The 18,775-nt window shown below is 48.8% G+C and overlaps 1 protein-coding gene across 2 annotated transcripts in view; it reads right to left on the bottom strand.

The window, feature by feature from the left end:
- Window positions 1-18,775, bottom strand: part of Eml1 (EMAP like 1) — a 167,416-nt gene that overhangs the window by 125,226 nt on the left and 23,415 nt on the right. Inside the window, exon 1 of one of the 2 annotated variants that reach the window (XM_085830649.1) lies at window positions 105-184. The exons of the other annotated variant lie outside the window; for it this stretch is intronic. The gene's annotated coding sequence lies outside the window, so the exon portion shown is untranslated. Of the gene's footprint in view, window positions 1-104; window positions 185-18,775 lie in introns of those variants that run through there. 2 annotated transcript variants of the gene reach the window in all.

Here is an 18,775-nt window from a genome sequence, read left to right as displayed (position 1 = left end):
GACTGTGCCTCTCATGTCCTCCTGGCCGTCAGTAAAGCCATCCATTACGCAAGCTCTAATGAGACCCCTAGACCCCCAGAACTGCTCCCGGAACGGACAGTCACCTCAGCCAGCCGACTCCTCTTCCCATCCAGGCTCCTGCTTTCTGCCACAAGACCTTGTGTATCTGGGAGGTGGTATGTAGGGCAGATGGGGCTGCCTCAGGGGGCCGCCTGCACTTAGTGAAATGAGCTCTGGGGCCTGGGAATTCTATTGAACGGAGAGGACTCTGGGATTGAGGCCTGTACCTCTGCAGTTGGATAATTATTCTGGGGAGATCTGGAACCCTTTGTTCTCTCAGCAGCTTGGTCCTGAGAGGTGCTCTCCCTCCATGGATCTGATGCAGGGACCTTGAAAGCTTCTGGGTCCTTCTAGCCTAGCCTCCTAGGGTGCCAGTCAGGTCGGGGCCAGGTGCCTGCCCATGGGCCAGTGAGAGACACATATGGTAAATGTGTCAGGAAAGGAAACATGTTTCCTTTAGGGACTTTGCCTTCTTCTTTGGTTGTTCATCTGGCATTTGGAATGACAAAATAAACTTCCTAGGGCCAGCAGGATAGCGCACTAGGTAAAGGCACTTGTGGCTAAGCCTGAAGAGCCTGTGTTGGAGTCTTTGGACCCACATAGTAAGAGAACTGACTCCACAAGTTGTCTTCTGACTCCTACATGCGCACTGTGGTGGATGTGTGCAAGTGTGCACGCATGTACACTAAATTACTACAGTAAAACTTTAAAGATAATAACTTTCCTTTTAGGAAACCACAGTTAGAGGTGGTGGGCATCATTATTGCACAGCCACATTTAAATAGCAAAATAAGAAGCTGGCAGCCTTTTGTTGCTGCCCTGTGTGTGTGTGTGTGTGTGTGTGTGTGTGTGTGACAGAGACACAGAGCGAGAGAGTATATATGTATGACAGAGAGACAGACAGAGAGAGAGAGTGTGTGAGAGAGAGAGAGAGAAAGAGAGAGTATGTTTGTGTGTATGTAAGAGAGAAAGACTGGGTATGTATGTGTGTGTGTGTGTGTGTGTGTGTGTGTGAGTGTGGCAGAGAGACAGAGTGTGTGTATGTGACAGAGAGAGACAGAGACAGAAAGACAGAGACAGAGAAAGCACTCAGGTTTGTGTTTGTGTGTGACAGAGAGACAGAGAGGGAGTGTCTGTATGGGATGGGGGAGTCAGGATCTTACAAAAAAAAAATCTTTGAGTTGTTTCAATTGAGGAATGAACTCTAAGTGACTTTGGGCTCTGGTCACTGTAGGCCCCAGAAGAAGATGTGGGGGTACCACAGTTGGGCACCCTGCTTCTGGGACAGCCCAAGACCATTCCGTAGCAGCTCAGAATGCAAAGCCCTGTGGGCTGTGGGTGGGGAGGGTCGGAATTGCATTTCATTCCTTCACTGAGTGCCTCGTTAGGAGCACCTGCTCCTTGTCTATCATGCTGGAGAGCACCACGGGTCACACATGGGTTGTGACCTACTAATGGCCCATAAAATCAATTTAGCAGAGACTAAGAGGGCCAGCCACAACCCAAAATATGTGGAACCAAGCAGAAAAATATCAGAATATGCCCAGGAAGCTAGGGAAAAATGTGAAGTTGGGGGCCTTTGCTTCCCTTGCTATGAACAAGACTGTCCACAGGCACCATCGGAACACAGACTCTGGACCAAGTAGTAAGGGAACAACAGCCAACGCCCTGAGGTTAGCAACAGCAGTCAGGGCTCAGACACCACCCCGCCAACAAAACACGGTACGACTGCCTTTGAATTCTTATACCCAGGGACTGCACCACACCGCTCTCAGTCCTGGCCTGGGAGGCTCCTCCATGAATCGATCAGCAGTTAATGCAGAGATCCACAACTGGCCAAAGCTCTGAGATTAGACTGCTGAGAGCCCAGCCCTAAATGGGACACCTACATCAACACCACAAGGCTCAATGAACATCTCAGAAGAGGGAACAGCTGGGGAATAGGAGCCATTTGTAAGGCACCATCCTCTGGGGGTGGCGTGGCATGGCCAGGGCAGCCAGAAATTCTCAGAAGCCATGGTCATCTGCACCAGACACGTAGTTAGATGGGGCCGCTCAACATTACAGCATGGAATCAGGGAGAGGGTCTTGAGGCCCCAGCCCTAAATAAGAAACTTTGGGCATTTAACTATGGCTGCTGGGGGAGGGGGAGGGAGAGGGGCATCATTTTTCTTCAGAGGAGGAGCTGTGCAGAAGTCGCCTGTGACTGAAAAACAATCACTATCCCATGTGTCCATGTAAGCAACTCTACTTAACACCAAGCCACACAGACACACAGACACACACGGCGGGGGGGGGGGGGGACACATTAAAGCAGGAGCAGGGGTTGATGGGAAGAGGAGATTCAGTGGCATTGCATAAGCATGCGTGCACGTGTGTGAGTGTGTGCGTGATTGTGATTGTACATGTATGTATGAAATAATAAATTTTAAGAAATTTTCAAGAGGCACTAGGTATGGTGGCACAAACCTAATTCCAGCACTCAGGAAGCAGAGACAGGCAGATCTTTGAGTTCAAGGCCAGTCAGAGTAACACAGAGAAACCCTGCCTCAAAAAATAGCCCCCACCCCCAAAGAGGGAACAGACATTTCTGAGAAGAAACCCACACGTAGTGAACCTCTCGTTTTTGAGGCTTTGCCTTGGGGCCGAACACATCTGTGAGGTAAATGCAACTAAAACACATCTGTGAGGTAATGCAACCAAAATTCCAAAAGAAGACCTGCTGGCCTTCCATCCAGCAGAATCAGGAGGAGGGAGAGGAGGACGGAGAGGTGATCCAAGAAAGGGCGGAGCCAGAGAAACAGAACCCCAGATCCTGTGTGTGAGTCCTGCCAGATCCTCTGGCTGATCCTCAAATCACTCACCCTCTGACAGGTATTAAAATCTTAAGCAAGATGTGAGCCCCAAGCCAAGCCACCATAGATGTCAGAGTCTGAAGTTGCTGTCCAACCAAGTTAACTAACAAAAAAAAAAAAAAATGTCAACACTTGGGGCTGAAGAGATGGTTCAGCAGTCAGGACTGCTTTCTGCTCTTCCAGAGAACCCAGGTTCAGAATACCCTGTCACCCAGTGCCTGTCACCCAGTGCCAGGGGTTCTAGGACCCTCTCCAGGCCTCTGCAGGGACCCACACCTATGGCACTATCTCTGTCTCTCTGTCAATCTCTGTCTCTCTGCCTCTCTCTGTCTCACTGTATCTCTGTTTCTGTCTTTCTGTATCTCTCTGACTTTCTCTATCTCTGTCTCTCTACCCGTCTCTCTATCTCTCTGGGTCTCTCTGTCTCTATATCTCTGTCTCTCTATATCTCTTTCTCTCTGTCTCTCTATCTCTCTGTCTCTCAGTCTTTCTTCCTCTCTCTCACCTCTTTTCTCCCCTCTCTGCAGGAAAAGCAACTCAGTTTTAAGGAAGCACACATCAATTCTACAATGACCGACATACTAAAATTAATTTGACAAAAACTTTAAAGTAGCTATTGTATCAAATGTTTTCACGAAGATAAAATTTTACATAATCAATATAAAGATAACACATCTCAACCAAGAAGTATAAAATATAATAGTGAACTAATTGTTCATAATGACCCCAAAATGGAAAACAAAACAAAACTAAAAACTTCAATGTGTACTATCTGGTGAATGGGTAAAAAACAATGTGTTATGTCCATATAATGAACTATTACTCGGCCATAAAAACGAAGTATGGATATAAGCCACAACACGGGCAAAGTTGAAGCATTACATTAAACAAACAAGGCAGACACTAAACACTTCATAGTGTATGATTCCCGTTGGAGGCATAGCAGGGTTTCACTATGAAATGCTCTTCACACGTCATGAGTGTGAACACTGGGTCCCCACAGCTGCTCTGAGCGGCTATGGAGCCTTCAGGACATAGGGCTTAGCTAGCAGATACAAGCCATAGGGCGGGCTTAGATCTAGCTCCTGGCTCCTGACCCTCTGAGATGCAGTAGGCTGTCACAGCACCAAGAGTGGAGCCCCAGCCACTGTGCCTTCTCCTCCATGATAAACTGCATCCCCTTTTCCCGGGAACCAAAACAAACTCCTCCTCTTTTAGGGTGATTTTGTTGGGTATTCTATCCTAGTGACAGGGAGAGCTAACTAGCACATGAGCACACAGGGCTGTTGAGAGCAGGCAAATCCACAAAGACTAGAAAGAAGCCTGGGGGGAAGGGGGGGGAAGGGAGTGCCCGGCGGGGGGGTGTCGGGGATGCAGGAGTAGGAAATGATTGGTTGATCACCAGAGTGGTTCTGCTTGGGGTTAATGAAAGGTTTTTAACTTTAATATTGGCAATTGCTAAGTAACTCTGGGGACAGAGCACTGACTTGAATTCTTACATGGACTCACGTGAACATCGTACAACTGTGCAGAGTCTGAAATCAAAGAAGTCACAGGGGCTGGTGAGATGGTTCAGTGGGTAAGAGCACCGACTGCTCTTCCAAAGGTACCGAGTTCAAATCCCAGCAACCACATGGTGGCTCACAACCACCCATAATGAGATCTGATACCCTCTTCTGGTGCGTTTGAAGACAGCTACAGTGAACTTATACTAATAAATAAATCTTTTTAAAAAAAAGTCACTGAATAGATTCCCTGTCATCGAAAACAGCAGAAAAAGTCAGAGAACCGGTAGAGAGATAAAGGCAAGGTGTGTAGTAAGACCGAGAAGGAAGGGAGAGGAAAGGCGGGGGAGGGAGAGGGAAGGAGGAGGAGTGGGGGAAAGAAAAGTTGTGGGGGAGGGGAAGGGAGAGGCAGGGAAGAAGAGGGGAAGAGAGGGTGAGAGACAAAAAGGGAGAAGAGGAGAAAGAGAAAGCCTAGGCTCTGTAGGAACTGGGCAGACAAGAGCAAGGACAAACTGAGTGAAGCTCCCAGAACAGTAGAGGAGGCAGAAGGGACTTGTGGGAAATGTGCCTGGGGTGGGGTGGTTTCAGATCAAGGATTGAAGCCCATGACCTCTTCTACACAGAAAAAGAGGTGGGGGGCAGATGGCATGAGTCCCCAAGCTCCTCTACTCCTTGGCTGGCTTCCCTGGAGACCAACTTCAGAGCAATCAGAAGACATTAGCCTGCATGGCATTCTGATTCCTCATAGCGCAGGTTAAAACTATGATGCTGTGTGCCTGTGATCCCAATGCAGGAGAGGAAGCCAGGGGCATCCCTGGGACAGGATAGCTTCCAGCCTCGCCAGCTTGGTGAGATCCTGACCAAGGAGATGCCCTGTCTCAAAACAACAAAAAATGTGGGCAGTGACAGAAGGATGCCACCCGAGGTTGTCACATGACAGCAAACATGCAGGCTCACTTAAAATAAGTAAATAAGTAAATACAGTGTCCCTGTTTTAATGCTCTGGGCTAGCCTGTTCATCAAAGACAGGCATAGCCGGAGCTAGCCCAAGTTCTTCCCTACAGTTTTGAAGTCTCGTCTTCCAAGGCAGCTCCATCAGCTCTACAGTCCTGAATCAATACCCAAACAGACACCACCTCCCTGGTCCAGACTCTGCAAGCCTTTTGAGCTCTCACCCCACTGAAGGGTCCTTCTGGCTGCTCAGTCCAATCTGGGGCCCACATGTCCTTATAAAGGTTTCCTTTAACACAAAGCTCTGAGGTGACCACAATGCCTCACCGCTAATACAAGAATGGACCTTACATCCAATGTACACCTCCAGTGTGAGGGTGATTCTCCCGATCCTTGCCATAGACAAAGCTACTGGGAACCCTAAGGTGTGCTCTTAGATCAGAATGACTTGGCCCTGATTCAGCTGTGTGCTCCCTACCCCTGGCCTTGGGCAGACTGGACTTGGTAAGCATATCCTGGGCTCAAATTCAGGCCCAAGTATTTCATTAGCTCCTGTATGCAGAGTCATATGTGGGGCCCAGTGAAAGAATAAATATAAAGTGGAGTTTTAGTTAATCACCTAGGATGCTGTAGAAGTTTGTGTGTCATACTCGTGCACATGTGTGTATGTGCATGCATGTACACGTGCGTGCAAGTGTGTGTATGTATATGTGTGTGTTCATGTGTGTGTATTTGCATGTGCATGTGTGTGTTCATGTGTGTGTATTTGCACGTGCATGTGTGTGCGTTCATGTGCATGTGTGTATTTGCACGTGCATGTGTGTGTTCATGTGTGTGTATTTGCACGTGCCTGTGTGTGTTTGTGTGTGTATTTGTACGTGCATGTGTGTGTTTGTGTGTGTGTATTTGCATGTGCATGTGTGTGTTTGTGTGTGTGTTTGCATGTGCATGTGTGTGTATTTGCATGTGCATGTGTGTATATTTGTACATGCATGTGTGTATTTGCATGTGCATGTGTGTGTGCACGTGCGTGTGTTTGCACATGCGCGTGTGTGTTTGCACGTGCATGTGTGTGTTTGCACGTGCACATGTGTGTGTGTGTGATGTGTGTGTAACAGTAAAGCAAGATGAAGCCCCCTTAACCCCCACTTTGACCTACAATAAAGGATTTTGTATTATTTTGAGACAGATTTTACCATTTTGCAAACATCCTGCATTTTCTCAAGCAATTCCCTTTCTCCACCCCGGTTTACAGAGAAAGAAACTGAGGCTTAGAAAAGATGCCTCATCCAACAAGAATGACTGGCAAGTACTGGAACTAGACCCAGCTCCCAGCCACAGTCCTGCCTTGTAGTCCCTCTCAGCTATAGCAAGCTCTGTTACAGGACCCCTCTTCTTTGCAATCTAAACTCATGGCTACTTTCCACTGAAGTCCGGGCTTGGCTGTGGAAATATGAAGTAAACTCTGAAGTTTCTCCCCAAGCCTTCTTCTCACATGGTCTCCATGGTGATGGGAAAATATTATGCAATGGAGGAATTATGGGAATATGAATCAGCAGAAGCAGGGAGAGAGACCTCTGGGAAGCAGGGACTCCCAGTGGACACGCAGCCTTTTCAGAGTAAAGCCCTGGGATGATGGATTGGCCTTCGCTTCCTGGAGAAGCCAGCGCCAGGCTCACTGCATTAGTGGCTGACCTGCGCGCTCCCTGCAAACACTCACAAGAAAAGCAATGGCCGTTTATTAGTGTGATTGCTGCCTGGCAACACAGAGTTATGGAAATCTGCTGGCTCCATTAAATTTTAAACATCACTCCTCGCCAAGTGAAACAAATTACTGATATTGGGTTGGGTAGACATTTAATGTTGTCCGGTAGAGCGTCAGTAGTGAAGAGCTGAAGGCTGGTTTGGGGGCATCGTGTGCTGGAGTTGCTGGGATGGAATGTCCAGGTGAGGCTGTGGCTGATAAACCCCCCCCCCCAAAGCAAAACACCCATCTAAATGTGGCTTTTTTTTAAGTTACCAATTGAGTTCCTTGAGTAACTAAAAATAAAATTCTAATATGGACCAGTAATCCGTTTCTAGATATATACCCAAAAGAACTAGGAACAGGGGTGTGAACAGAGATTCCCCGTTTGTGTTCATGGTAACCCTATCCACAGTAGCCAAGGGTGGAAACAGCCCGAGTAGCCACAGATGGATGAGTGGATACCCCGTCCCGCCTGTACACAGGGAGTCAACTGAGTCTTGGCTCATGGCAACACTTGCTACAACATAAATGAACCCAGAGGATGCCACACTGAGTAATAGAAGACAGATGCAGCCGGGCAGTGGTGGAACACGCCTTTAATCCCAGCACTTGGGAGGCAGAGGCAGGCGGATTTCTGAGATCAAGGCCAGCCTGGTCTACAAAATGAGTTCCAGGACAGCCCGGGCTACACAGAGAAACCCTGTCTCAAAAAAACAAAAACAAAGCAAAAACAAACAAAACAACAACAACAAAGACAGATGCAGGCCGATAAAGTCGCAAGGACAGAAGGTAGGATGGTAATTACTAGAGCCTGGGTGTCGGAGGGGACGGGGTGGTTGGTTAATGGGGACAGTTCACACTTCCGAAAAGTGACCTCAGTTCTGGAAATCAGTGGTGGGAACGGCCTTAATTGTGCTGAGCATATTTCCACTTAGACGTGGTTGAGATAGCTGGGGCTTGTGGAGAGAATCTCTTGTGCGCTATGTAAAACCATTCACCTGTCAATAAAAACGCTTATGGCCAATGAGCTAAGACAGGAGGTGGGAGTTCCAAGAGAAGAGAGAGAGAGAGAGAGAGAGAGAGAGAGAGAGAGAGAGAGAGAGAGAGAGAATTCTGGGAAAGAGTTAGAGGTTAGATGTAGAGCTTCGCCCGGGGATGCTGGAGGAGGCAGTGACATAAACCCGAGGAGAGGTAAGTGACTGGTGGAGGAAGGTAGATTAGAATAACCCAGATTATTGAGACATGCGCTAGTCTGGGAACAGAGCGGAAGCTTAGGCCTGAGCATTTACTCGTGAAATATTAAGTCTCAGAGTCATTATTTCTGGGAACAAAGTGGTCGGAAGGAAAAGCTTATAGTTACAAGTGCAGCTACGTATTTTACCACCTTAATAAACTAATAACAGCCGAGGATGTGGCTCAGTTTGCAGAGTGCTCGCCTCCTGGGCAAAAGGCTCTGGGTCATTCCCAACACCACATAAACTGGGTACAGTGCCTGACTGTGACCTCAGCACTCAAGAGAAAATCCAGAAGTTAAGGTCATCCTTAGCTACATAGTGAGTTTGAAGCTAGCCTAGGCTACATTAGATGCTGTCTCAAAAACAGATGGGACGGGAAGGAAAGGAAACTGCCAACCGAGAAGTGAATAATACAATAATTATTCGGGTAGCTCTATGCATCTCTGCACATTGGCTTGGACCCACTTCTAGCCAGGCCACACACAGGTCTCTCAAGCAAGCCTAAGGCACATTTCATCAAAGCATTAGATGGTGTTAGGGCAGCATCTCATCTAGGAGTCATCAACAGTGCTTTTAAATAATGTATCAGCCAGACCATAGTGGGGCACGCCTTCAATCCCAGCACTCGGGAGGCAGAGGCAGGTGGATCTCTGTGAGTCTGAGGTGGCAAAAGTTGAAGGATCTCCATGCGTTTAATGCCGGCCAGAGCTACCCAGTAAGTCACACACACACACACACACACACACACACACAAGCCACAGAACTACAGCTTGTGGCTTATAATTATGCCAAGGACAACCCAATGGCAGGGTCTATCAACTGGCCCCAAAGTTAAAGACACACTCGGCCTGATATTGGAGCATAGAACAGTCACCAGCAGGCTGAGAAATCAAGACTAACTCTCCCTGAGTGAGAATACTGACTTCCTTTTCACTTAGTCAAAGGACGGGAGGCATAGCTTCTGCCCTCAGGAATCCTACCTCTCTGGGAAGAATGCAGTTTTCATGCTCCTCTCAATAAACGCCTGGTGGACAGACACTGGACTCTGGGTTCTCACCCACTCTGGCGCACCGGACTTAATTCTCCAAGGTGTATCCACCCTCCCTCTCTCATCCTTTCCCAACAGCCTTGGACTTATTATCTGGGAATGGTCTGTGAGGAGGCAGACCTAATCTTGGGCCCAAGGTAAGTCTCAGTTCTCCAAGCACAGTATCTTGGCTACAGAGAGCACACCCTGCATTTCCTGTGACGAATGTGGCAAGTCCTGCCTGCTCCCTCCTGACACACTAACCATCTCCCTCTCTGTCCTCAGCAGCACTCCAGTGTCCCCTCCAGGAAGCCTTCCCTGACCCTCCATGGTCTTTGTCACCCTCTACCTGTTCACACGCTCCTCAAGCCAGGGGTATCAGGAAAGTGCCACGTGATGACGCGGAGCTCAAAGCCTGTTCCTTGGATCAGTCACATCAGCCAGCCCCAGGAACTGATCAATCAGCAGACCAGCAGATGAACATCTATCTCTTCAGGATATTCAGGTGTGCCAAGGTCGGCCAGGAATACCAGACTTTGAACGCATTCCAGAACTCACCTCAGTTTTCATTCCCTTGGCTCCAACTGCCCCCTCCCATGGGACTGATTTTCTCTGGCACTCTGCTCCAGGCTGCTGGACCATCTTGCTTCACTGGGAGAGAGAACCGAGTACTGGAACTGTTCCCAGCCCCCTCTTTTGGCTCCTAGTCAACACAGCAAGGTGAGCCCTGCAGGCTGGGACTGAGCCTGAGGCCCTGCCCTGCTCAGCTTGCTCTTATTTTTCTCCCCCTCAAGGCCCCCCTAGTAGCTGGGCTCCGGGATCCCACCTGACGTATTACACCCCATCATGCTCACCCTGGTACATCAGGGCTGAACACAGGACAGGTGTGCATGGCCATTTCTGTTTGACTTTGTCATGAAACATTTTTTTCTTAAACAAATAAGTGTGTTTTCCTCAAGAGACCAGTTCTTTCAACCCAGAGGTGACACTGCTAGGTCTTCTGATATAGAAGTGACAACTTTAGATCAGTGGTTCTCAACCTTCCTGAGGCTATGACAGTTTAATATAGGTCCTCATCTTGTGGTGACCCCAACCATAAGATTATTTTTGTTGCTACTTCCTAACTGTATTTTTGCTACTGTTATGAATCATAATGTAAATATCTGTGTTTTTCAGTGGCCTTAGGTGACCCCTGTGAAAGGGCCATTTGAGTCCCCAAGTGGGTCGAGACCCACAGGTTGAGAACCACTGCTCCAGATCCTACGTGATGCTGTGTGTGGCTCACCCTCCCCCTTCCGTAGATTCATTTGCCCAGCATCGGAAGACTCTCTTGTTCTTAGTTATTGTACTGGCTATTTTTGTGTCAACTTGACACAGCTGGAGTTATCACAGAGAAAGGAGCTTCAGTTGAGGAAATGCCTCCATGAGATCCAACTGTAAGGCATTTTCTCAATTAGTGATCAAGGGGGAAAGGCCCCTTGTGGGTGGGACCATCCCTGGGCTGGTAGTCTTGGGTTCTATAAGAGGGTAGGCTGAGCAAGCCAGGGGAGGCAAGCCAGTAAAGAACATCCCTCCATGGCCTCTGCATCAGTTCCTGCTTTCTGACCTGCTTGAGTTCCAGTCCTGACTTTTGGTGATGAACAGCAGTATGGAAGTGTAAACTGAATAAACCCTTTCCTCCCCAACTTGCTTCTTGGTCATGATGTTTGTGCAGGAATAGAAACCCTGACTAAGACAAATTGGTACTGGGAGTGGGGTATTCCTGTGACAACCTGACCATGTTTTGGGGAGGACTGTGGAAGGACTTTGGAACTTTGGGCTTGAAGATCCATTCGTTGTTAAGATCTCTGTCAGATGTTGTGTAGGAGCTTGGAAGATAATGTTGAGAACAGTGCAGAAGATGGAGGTCTGGTTTGTGAAATTTCAGAGGGAAAATTAAAGACTCTTTTCAGGGCCATTGCTGTTTTGATTGTGAAGATTTTGTAGTTCTGGTTAGCTGGGGCTGAAGAATCAGCTGTGATTAACAAGATACCAGAACTACTAAAGCAAAAACTTTGCATTACTGGGACTATTGATGCTGGTTAGCTGGAGCTAAGAAATTAGCAGTGATTAAGAAGAGACCAGCATCGTTGAGGTGACATCTTCTGTGAAGTGTTTTCTGAAAGCACAAAGAGGCTGTGTTCCAGAAATAGCCAAGGTTGTACTCCTTCTGCAGCGGGACTTGGTAATGTGTAAGGGTCACCCAGGTGGTACTGGTTTTGAAGGCATGAAGGGGTCACACAGAGCAGTTGAGGCTCGGCACTGTGAGAGGCCATGGAAGGCCATTGGTGAAGGTACAGCCTCAGTTGCAATTGAAGGCCCAGGACTGAAGGGGTCATGCAGTGTTTTGGAGATGCCAGTACCACGAGATGACCACCAAGAGCAGCAGCAGCAGTAGAGTACAGGCATCTGGAGCCCAGAGGATGAAGTGTGTGCTATAAAGGGCATGGCTGGAGAAGTGACCCAAGCCCTTGGAGGAGCCCAGAAGATCTTGAGTTGGATCCCAGACGTTGGACGGTTGGAGATTGATTTTTGCTTTGATTGTGACTGTGCCCTGATATTTTCCCTCTTGAAGGAAGAAACTGTTTTAGTGGAGCCCACAGTTAAGAGACTTTTAATTGTAAAAAGACTTTGGATTTTAAAAGAGATTGAAATTTTAAGAATATGTAAAGACTGTGGGACTTTTAAAGTTATTTAGATCTTGGGGATGAATAAGAATATAAGGGTTGAGGCTTACTAGTGATGTGTTTGTGTGTCAAGTTGACAAGGGGTCAATTGTACTGGCTATTTTTTTTTTACCATGTGGTTGCTGGGATTTGAACTCAGGACCTTCGGAAGAGCAGTCAGTGCTCTTAACGGCTGAGCCATCACACCAGCCCCTGTACTGGCTATTTTTGTGTCAACTTGACACAGCTGGAGTTATCACAGAGAAAGGAGCTTCAGTTGAGGAAATGCCTCCATGAGATCCAACTGTAAGGCATTTCCTCAATTAGTGATCAAGGGGGAAAGGCCCCTTGTGGGTGGGACCATCCCTGGGCTGGTAGTCTTGGGTTCTATAAGAGGGTAGGCTGAGCAAGCCAGGGGAGGCAAGCCAGTAAAGAACATCCCTCCATGGCCTCTGCATCAGTTCCTGCTTTCTGACCTGCTTGAGTTCCAGTCCTGACTTTTAGTGATGAACAGCAGTATGGAAGTGTAAACTGAATAAACCCTTTCCTCCCCAACTTGCTTCTTGGTCATGATGTTTGTGCAGGAATAGAAACCCTGACTAAGATAGTTGGCATGAGAGTCATCCCACACAATCCACGGGTGGTAAAGACTCCTTCCCTCAAAACATGCCTCTCAGTAGCTCAAGCCACTCCTGGTGGCATTAGAACCGCATGTGACAACCCACCTGCTCTATTCCTATTGAGGCAGTGTGGATCACGAGGTAACACAGATGCACTGAAACCAGACAGCAAAGAAGCTATATTGTGGAACCATGGCTTCCTGCATCCTACCCAGAGACGGGGCACATTTGAGGACTTATCTCTGGGGCAGAGTCTGCCTCACCTCTCTAAGACCCAGAAGCTCTGATGCACCCAGCTTTCTGTCCAGCAGAATGGACAGACACATCACGGCATGAACCAGAGAAGGCCTGAGAGTCTCACAACACCCATGTCTCTCATGGCCATACATAGGGCGGCCTATGTTCTGTCTTCCTTGGGGGAAGGGACCAAGTGGTACACTTGGAACCTGGCCGTAGCTGACAGTAGACACTCTTGTAAGCCAGTGCCTAACTTACCCTAACTTGGGGAGCTTGGATTTGGGTCTGTGTCTGTTGGAGAGGGGAGACTGGATGGAGGAATGTATGGCCATACCTTGGCCTGTATGGTGAGCAGAGGTGAGAGAGAAGCCAAGTGGAGTCAGGCTCGCAGAACCAGAATCCGTGGGCGAGCCCGCTTGCCCTCTCTGCGCTGGATGCCTGTCTGTAAACATCAGGGTCGCTGCAAGAAGAAAGGGAAACCTGGACGTGGCACTTGCTGGGGAGTCATGGTTGAGGCCTAGAGGGCCTGCAAGGACCTAGCCCCAAGCTAGAGTTTTCAGTGGTCATGTGAGCGTCACGGAAGGCATTGTGGAAAAGAAGAACGCCATGCCGAAAATCAGCGGCCATCAGGACTGGCCATCCTCCCTGCCCCTTTCTTTTCCAGGGCGCCTTGCCCCGCTCCAGGCTGCCTCCTCCTCCATGAAGCTCTGCTGACATAGGGCTGGCAAGAAACCATGGGTGGCCCTGGCATCCAAACTCTCCCTGGAAGCATCCTCCAGACTGTCAGGAGCCCCAGTCCTCAGCAGCCAACCCGTCGTCCCCTCCTTACATGACAGAGCTGGATGTGGGTGCCACAAGGCAGACTCCTTCCTGGCATCTCTCCTGCCCTGACAGCTTCTGGCCTATCACCACCCAGGCGCAAGTTTCTGTCACACCAATGCTGTAGGAGAAAAGGACACTCAGGACGCTCAGGACAGCCACACAGCTGAGCCTACATCATGGCCAGTAAGGACATGGCCTCTCCTAAGCACTCGTCTAGCGGTTTCCTCAGTTGTTCCTGGGGACAACTGTGAGGAACTCTATCATGCGATGGGCTCTTGGCTGGCAGCGCTCGTGTAGTCCTCCTAAGCAGGTGAGCTCACTTTGCGAAAATCCAGGAAGCCATATGCTTAGCATCTGAACACCCTGGACGCTATAATTTTTAAAAGTTTATGAGATAAATAAATTTAGAAATGACCCAGCCAGTCCACTGCTATTATTGTCACATGAGACAGAGGAAGACGCTGGCAGTCAAGGTCACTGTCTGGTTCAAGGCTCCGTTTTGCAGCTGATTTATATAAAGTCCTCTCTGTCCCACGTGAGTCAGTCTTTCATTTCTTCCTCTACATCTTTGTCTGATCGTTGTTGGATTTTCTTTTTTTTTTTAAAGTCTGTTTCCTTTTTTTTTTTAAAGATTTATTTATTTTTTATTATATGTAAGTACACTGTAGTTGTCTTCAGACACTCCAGAAGAGGGAGTCAGATCTCATTATGGATGGTTGTGAGCCACCATGTGGTTGCTGGGATTTGAACTTCGGACCTCCGGAAGAGCAGTCGGGTGCTCTTACCCACTGAGCCATCTCACCAGCCCCATTGTTAGATTTTCTGTCATTTTGTGATCTGGGTGCTGGACTTTGTGACCATCAAATCTCATGAGTTCCTTCCCTGTTTGAACTGATAGAGATCTTTTTTCTGTTCTCATCCTGTAGCCTCCCTATCATGTCCTTGCCCAACCTCTCTGTGACCCGAGAATTTGGTCAATATGCCTCCCGTCCAATCCTGCAATCACTCTGGGCAGCTTGGCTTCGGCAGATAAAGGGCAGCCCGGCCCAGTGTCACACAGAGATCTTTCCCAGCCTGTGTTTGACACCTACCACACTGCTCTATCCTCCCACCTCCCTCAGTGTTATTCAAGACTGTGATATCTGTCAAGCCCCAGATATCTGACAAATACCAATCGAAGATCTACCATGGGAATGCCCTGTGTGAGTGGTTTTTAGGTCAGTGAAGCCACACTGGCTTGGAGCTGGAAAGAAGATGGTCAGGTCCCGACTCTGCTGCTGTGAGACTCTGCCCAAAGGCTCAGGTGAGATAGCAGTTGGAAAAGCTCTTCAATGAGCATCAGGTGGGAAGAAATCACTGAAAAGTCTTGTTAGTGCCGATCGGAGCTTCGCGCCTTGTCTAGGGCTTCTTGTTTTCTTTTCTCCCTGCCTGCTGGGAACTCTTTGGAGTCAGGCTTTGCTTGGCTCTGTGGTAGCAAACCCACACAGGAGGGTGCTGAGTGACTTGGCAGTGTTTGAGCCCCGGGTTTATACTTACTGAGCATAATTCAGTAACTATGGGATGGGCCTACATCCTAGCTGCCCAGCCATGCAGTAAGTTAGTGAGACACTCTCCCAGCCGTCTGTCCCAGAAAGGACCTTACTAGCACTGGTGACTCTCACATGTGATTGGGGATGAAGAAGGCCAGGTTGTCTTCAAGTTCTCTTAAAGAGAGCAGGGTTATTGAACGCTATTAAAGCCAGGTGGAGGAGGGACCAGGCAATAGTGGCCATTGGTTACCAAGGAGACACAGAACTAATGAAGGAGGGAGATGGTAGTCACACCCTCTGAACAGTGACTTCCAAGCAGACTGCTTAGTAAGACTGACATGACAGAGGTGGACAGTTGCAGGCAGAAAGCCACCTTGTTTGACTTCAGGTTCCACAGTCCTGAACACAGCAGCAACTGAGCAGCATGTGGCTGTGGCAGTGAAGGAAGGAAGAAGGAAGGAGCCCTTTGATGGACAGATGGGAGGAGCCCTTTGATGGACAGATTCCCAAGTGCAAGACTGTAACTGTTTTCATTTTTCTTTTCCCCACTTAATTGTCTGGAGAGATCCTGGCTTGTTACTCACATTCGGGACGCCCCCTCCCCCACCCAAACCAATAGAATGGTTTGAGCCCAGACTTTACACTGTATCTGAAGGCAGCTTTCTCAAACCCTGCTGCAGAAGAGGAAGGCCAAAGCTGGATTGCTAAGGAAGACAGTTGTCCCCTCTTTGGGTGCAGCCCAGTTTATGTGTACCATGCCCTGTCTCTCTCCAGATTCCTGGGCGGGTTGAATGAAAAGAGATGTGAGTGTCCATACCTCTGACTGTGCATAGCAGCAACAGTGTTGAAGTCACCCGGGAAACACATAAAGAATTGAGACCTGCCATCCAGGACTAGGCTCCAATAGAGAGTCATCAGAATCACTGAAAGCCAGAAAGTTGAGCTGGTAGAGGAAGGCTCACTAAGGAGAGCCATGCCCCCAGCATGCATGCTATCCAGCCAACACTGCCCGATCGTGTGCCATCGGTGTGCACATAAAGGGCAGAGAAAGAGAGAAGGCCAATGCTGTCCCTTTTCCCATTGGCTCCTCTCCCTAACACAGGCACTGGCTGATCTCTTCCTCATGGTCCTGCTGGAATCAGGGTCCTACGCTGACCCCAAGCCCAGCACTGATTCTGTGGCACCTGGCCACCTATACCTGAGATGCTCTAGTTTGGAGAACACGTGAAACACACACACATCTGGTTGGCAGCTATGACCTGTGGGGTGACTGTAAGATCAAGACAGAGACTTCAGCATCTCGGATACCCTATTCCCTAAACAAATACAGCCACTGGTATCCATGGCCATCGGTGTAGCCACAGCCAAGGAAAGCCCAGTGACTCCACAACCAGAGTTCTAGCCTGGCTTAACACGCCCCTCAAGTCTATTGTGATGGGAGGGAGAGATGTATGTGCTTGTGAGCAAGCCTTCTGTCGCCTGGGGCGAAAAATCACTCAGCCCTGCTTAGCCTCTCCCAGAGAAGACATGGAATGCATAATTGATGGGCCAGTCTATGAATATTCATGAGCCCATTGCCTTCCAAGGCCAGTTGCCACTGTGAAGGCTCCTCGCATAATGAGTCACTGTGAGTGCGACTAAGAAGACTCAGAGAGGCCTCCAGTCCTCAGCATCACTACTGGGCTCTGAAACTCACTTTGAAGAAAACCCCTCAAACTGTGCCTGCCTGTGCTAAACTGTGGGAGAGCCAAAGAATGAGCCCCCTCCCCCCCCCGCCGCCCCCGTGGGCCCTGGACCCTAAGGTTGCCTAAACTGGGGCTCAAGAAGAGCATTTTAGGGAATGCTGAGTCTCTTCTCCCAACGCAATCCCTATGAAGGTGGGTGAAATTCCATGCTCTTCATGGCGACACAGAGCCTGGAGACAAACTGTTCAGTCTCAGATCCCACGGCATTCAGACTGAGGTTACTGGCCTCAGCCTTTCCATCCAGATGACTGTGGCTCTAAGATGTACCTGCCACAGGCTTCTGAGACTGGGTGAGTCTCTCTCTGTGCATCTTGGCTACTGCCAGAGTTTTAAAAGGGGAGGGGGGCGGAAGGTTGCTTTTCTTAATGGCCTAGAAAACATATGAATCTCATAGTAAGTAGGACCCTAGGCTCTAAAGAAATATAGCAATGTTATCATTTGCCATATCCCCACTGTGTGCCAGGCAGCGGGGCACAGTAGCTGAGCACAGACAGGGCTGGCGCACAGCGTTTTCTTCCTTGACTGCTCTCCACCTTGTTTATTGAGACAGAGGCTCTCACTGAGAGCTGCAACCCCTCCCCCCGCCCCCTCACCTGCTCCAGCACTGAGGTGACAGGTGACTATGCCAGGATTTTAAAGGAATGCTGTGGATCCTAGCATGGGCCCTCCCTTGTGCTTGGTGCTTGCCCAGGTTTTCTTCCTGCTCCTGGGGGGGGGGGAGGGGGGGAGAGGGAGCGATCCTGTACTTTCTTCTTTGGTAGGCAAACATTCACAAACTCTCGTAAGCAAGTCCACGTTTTATTGTGGCAGCGTCAGGACTTTGGGAGCATTAGTGCCAGTTGAGTTTGGATTTGAAAGTGGAAGAAACCTAAAAGTTTTCCCAAACTCGTCACAACCCAATTAACACGTTACCCATGAAACCCAAGACAATGATTCACAGGCTGTTCCATCTGGTGCTCCTCGCTGCAAGCGTTCCACACGTGATTCAACTCTGATATATATTTTTTTCTCATTAAATGCTAAACAGCACACTTCCTATCACAGTGAAGGAAATTTTAAAAGCCTCATTGCCTCTGAACATGTGTATATGCACATGAGTGTGTGTTCATGGGTGTCTGTCCTGTGGGGACATTCATCTGTGAGGATTCAGGATATATGCACGGGTGTGGTTTTGTGGCCATGTGTGTGCTGGGCCCCGGGCCCTAGCTGGTTAGATGGTTCAGAATCACTGTTGTGCAATCCTGTAGCATTCTGCACGTGCCCACTTCACACAGGGCCCTGAAAATCCTGCAGCTAAGCTGGGTGTGTATCTTCCTGCACATTCACGTGGGCATGGGCCTATACGTGGATGGCCATTGCCTGTGTGTTCTTGGAGTTCAGACTCTGGTAGGGGTTTGAGAAAGTGACTTGCAAGGGGAATAGAGTTTCCATAAAAGGTCCAAAAGGGGCCAGAGAGGGGGCTCATTCGGTAAAGGTGCTTGCCGAGAAGGCTAACGATCTGAGTTCAACCCCTGGATTCACGGAGTGGAAAGCAACGACTCCTTTAGATTGTTCTCTGACCTCCACACATGCTCCAGGCCATAGCATCCCCACCAGTGTACGCGCACACACATACCATAAGGTAAATTAAAAATTTTAATTATTTTTAGTGTCCAATGGCACTTAAGAGCGAAGATCGCTGACATTAGGGGACCACACAGACTCTCCAGCCCAGAATATGACCCTTTTGTCATTACT

This window comes from Mus caroli, unplaced genomic scaffold (assembly GCF_978045245.1).
Source record: "Mus caroli unplaced genomic scaffold, Mus_caroli_1 scaffold_14, whole genome shotgun sequence".
Classification (NCBI taxonomy): Eukaryota; Metazoa; Chordata; class Mammalia; order Rodentia; family Muridae; genus Mus; species Mus caroli.
The sequence above is the reverse complement of the archived record's forward strand: the minus strand, read 5'-3'. Positions and strand labels throughout refer to the sequence as shown.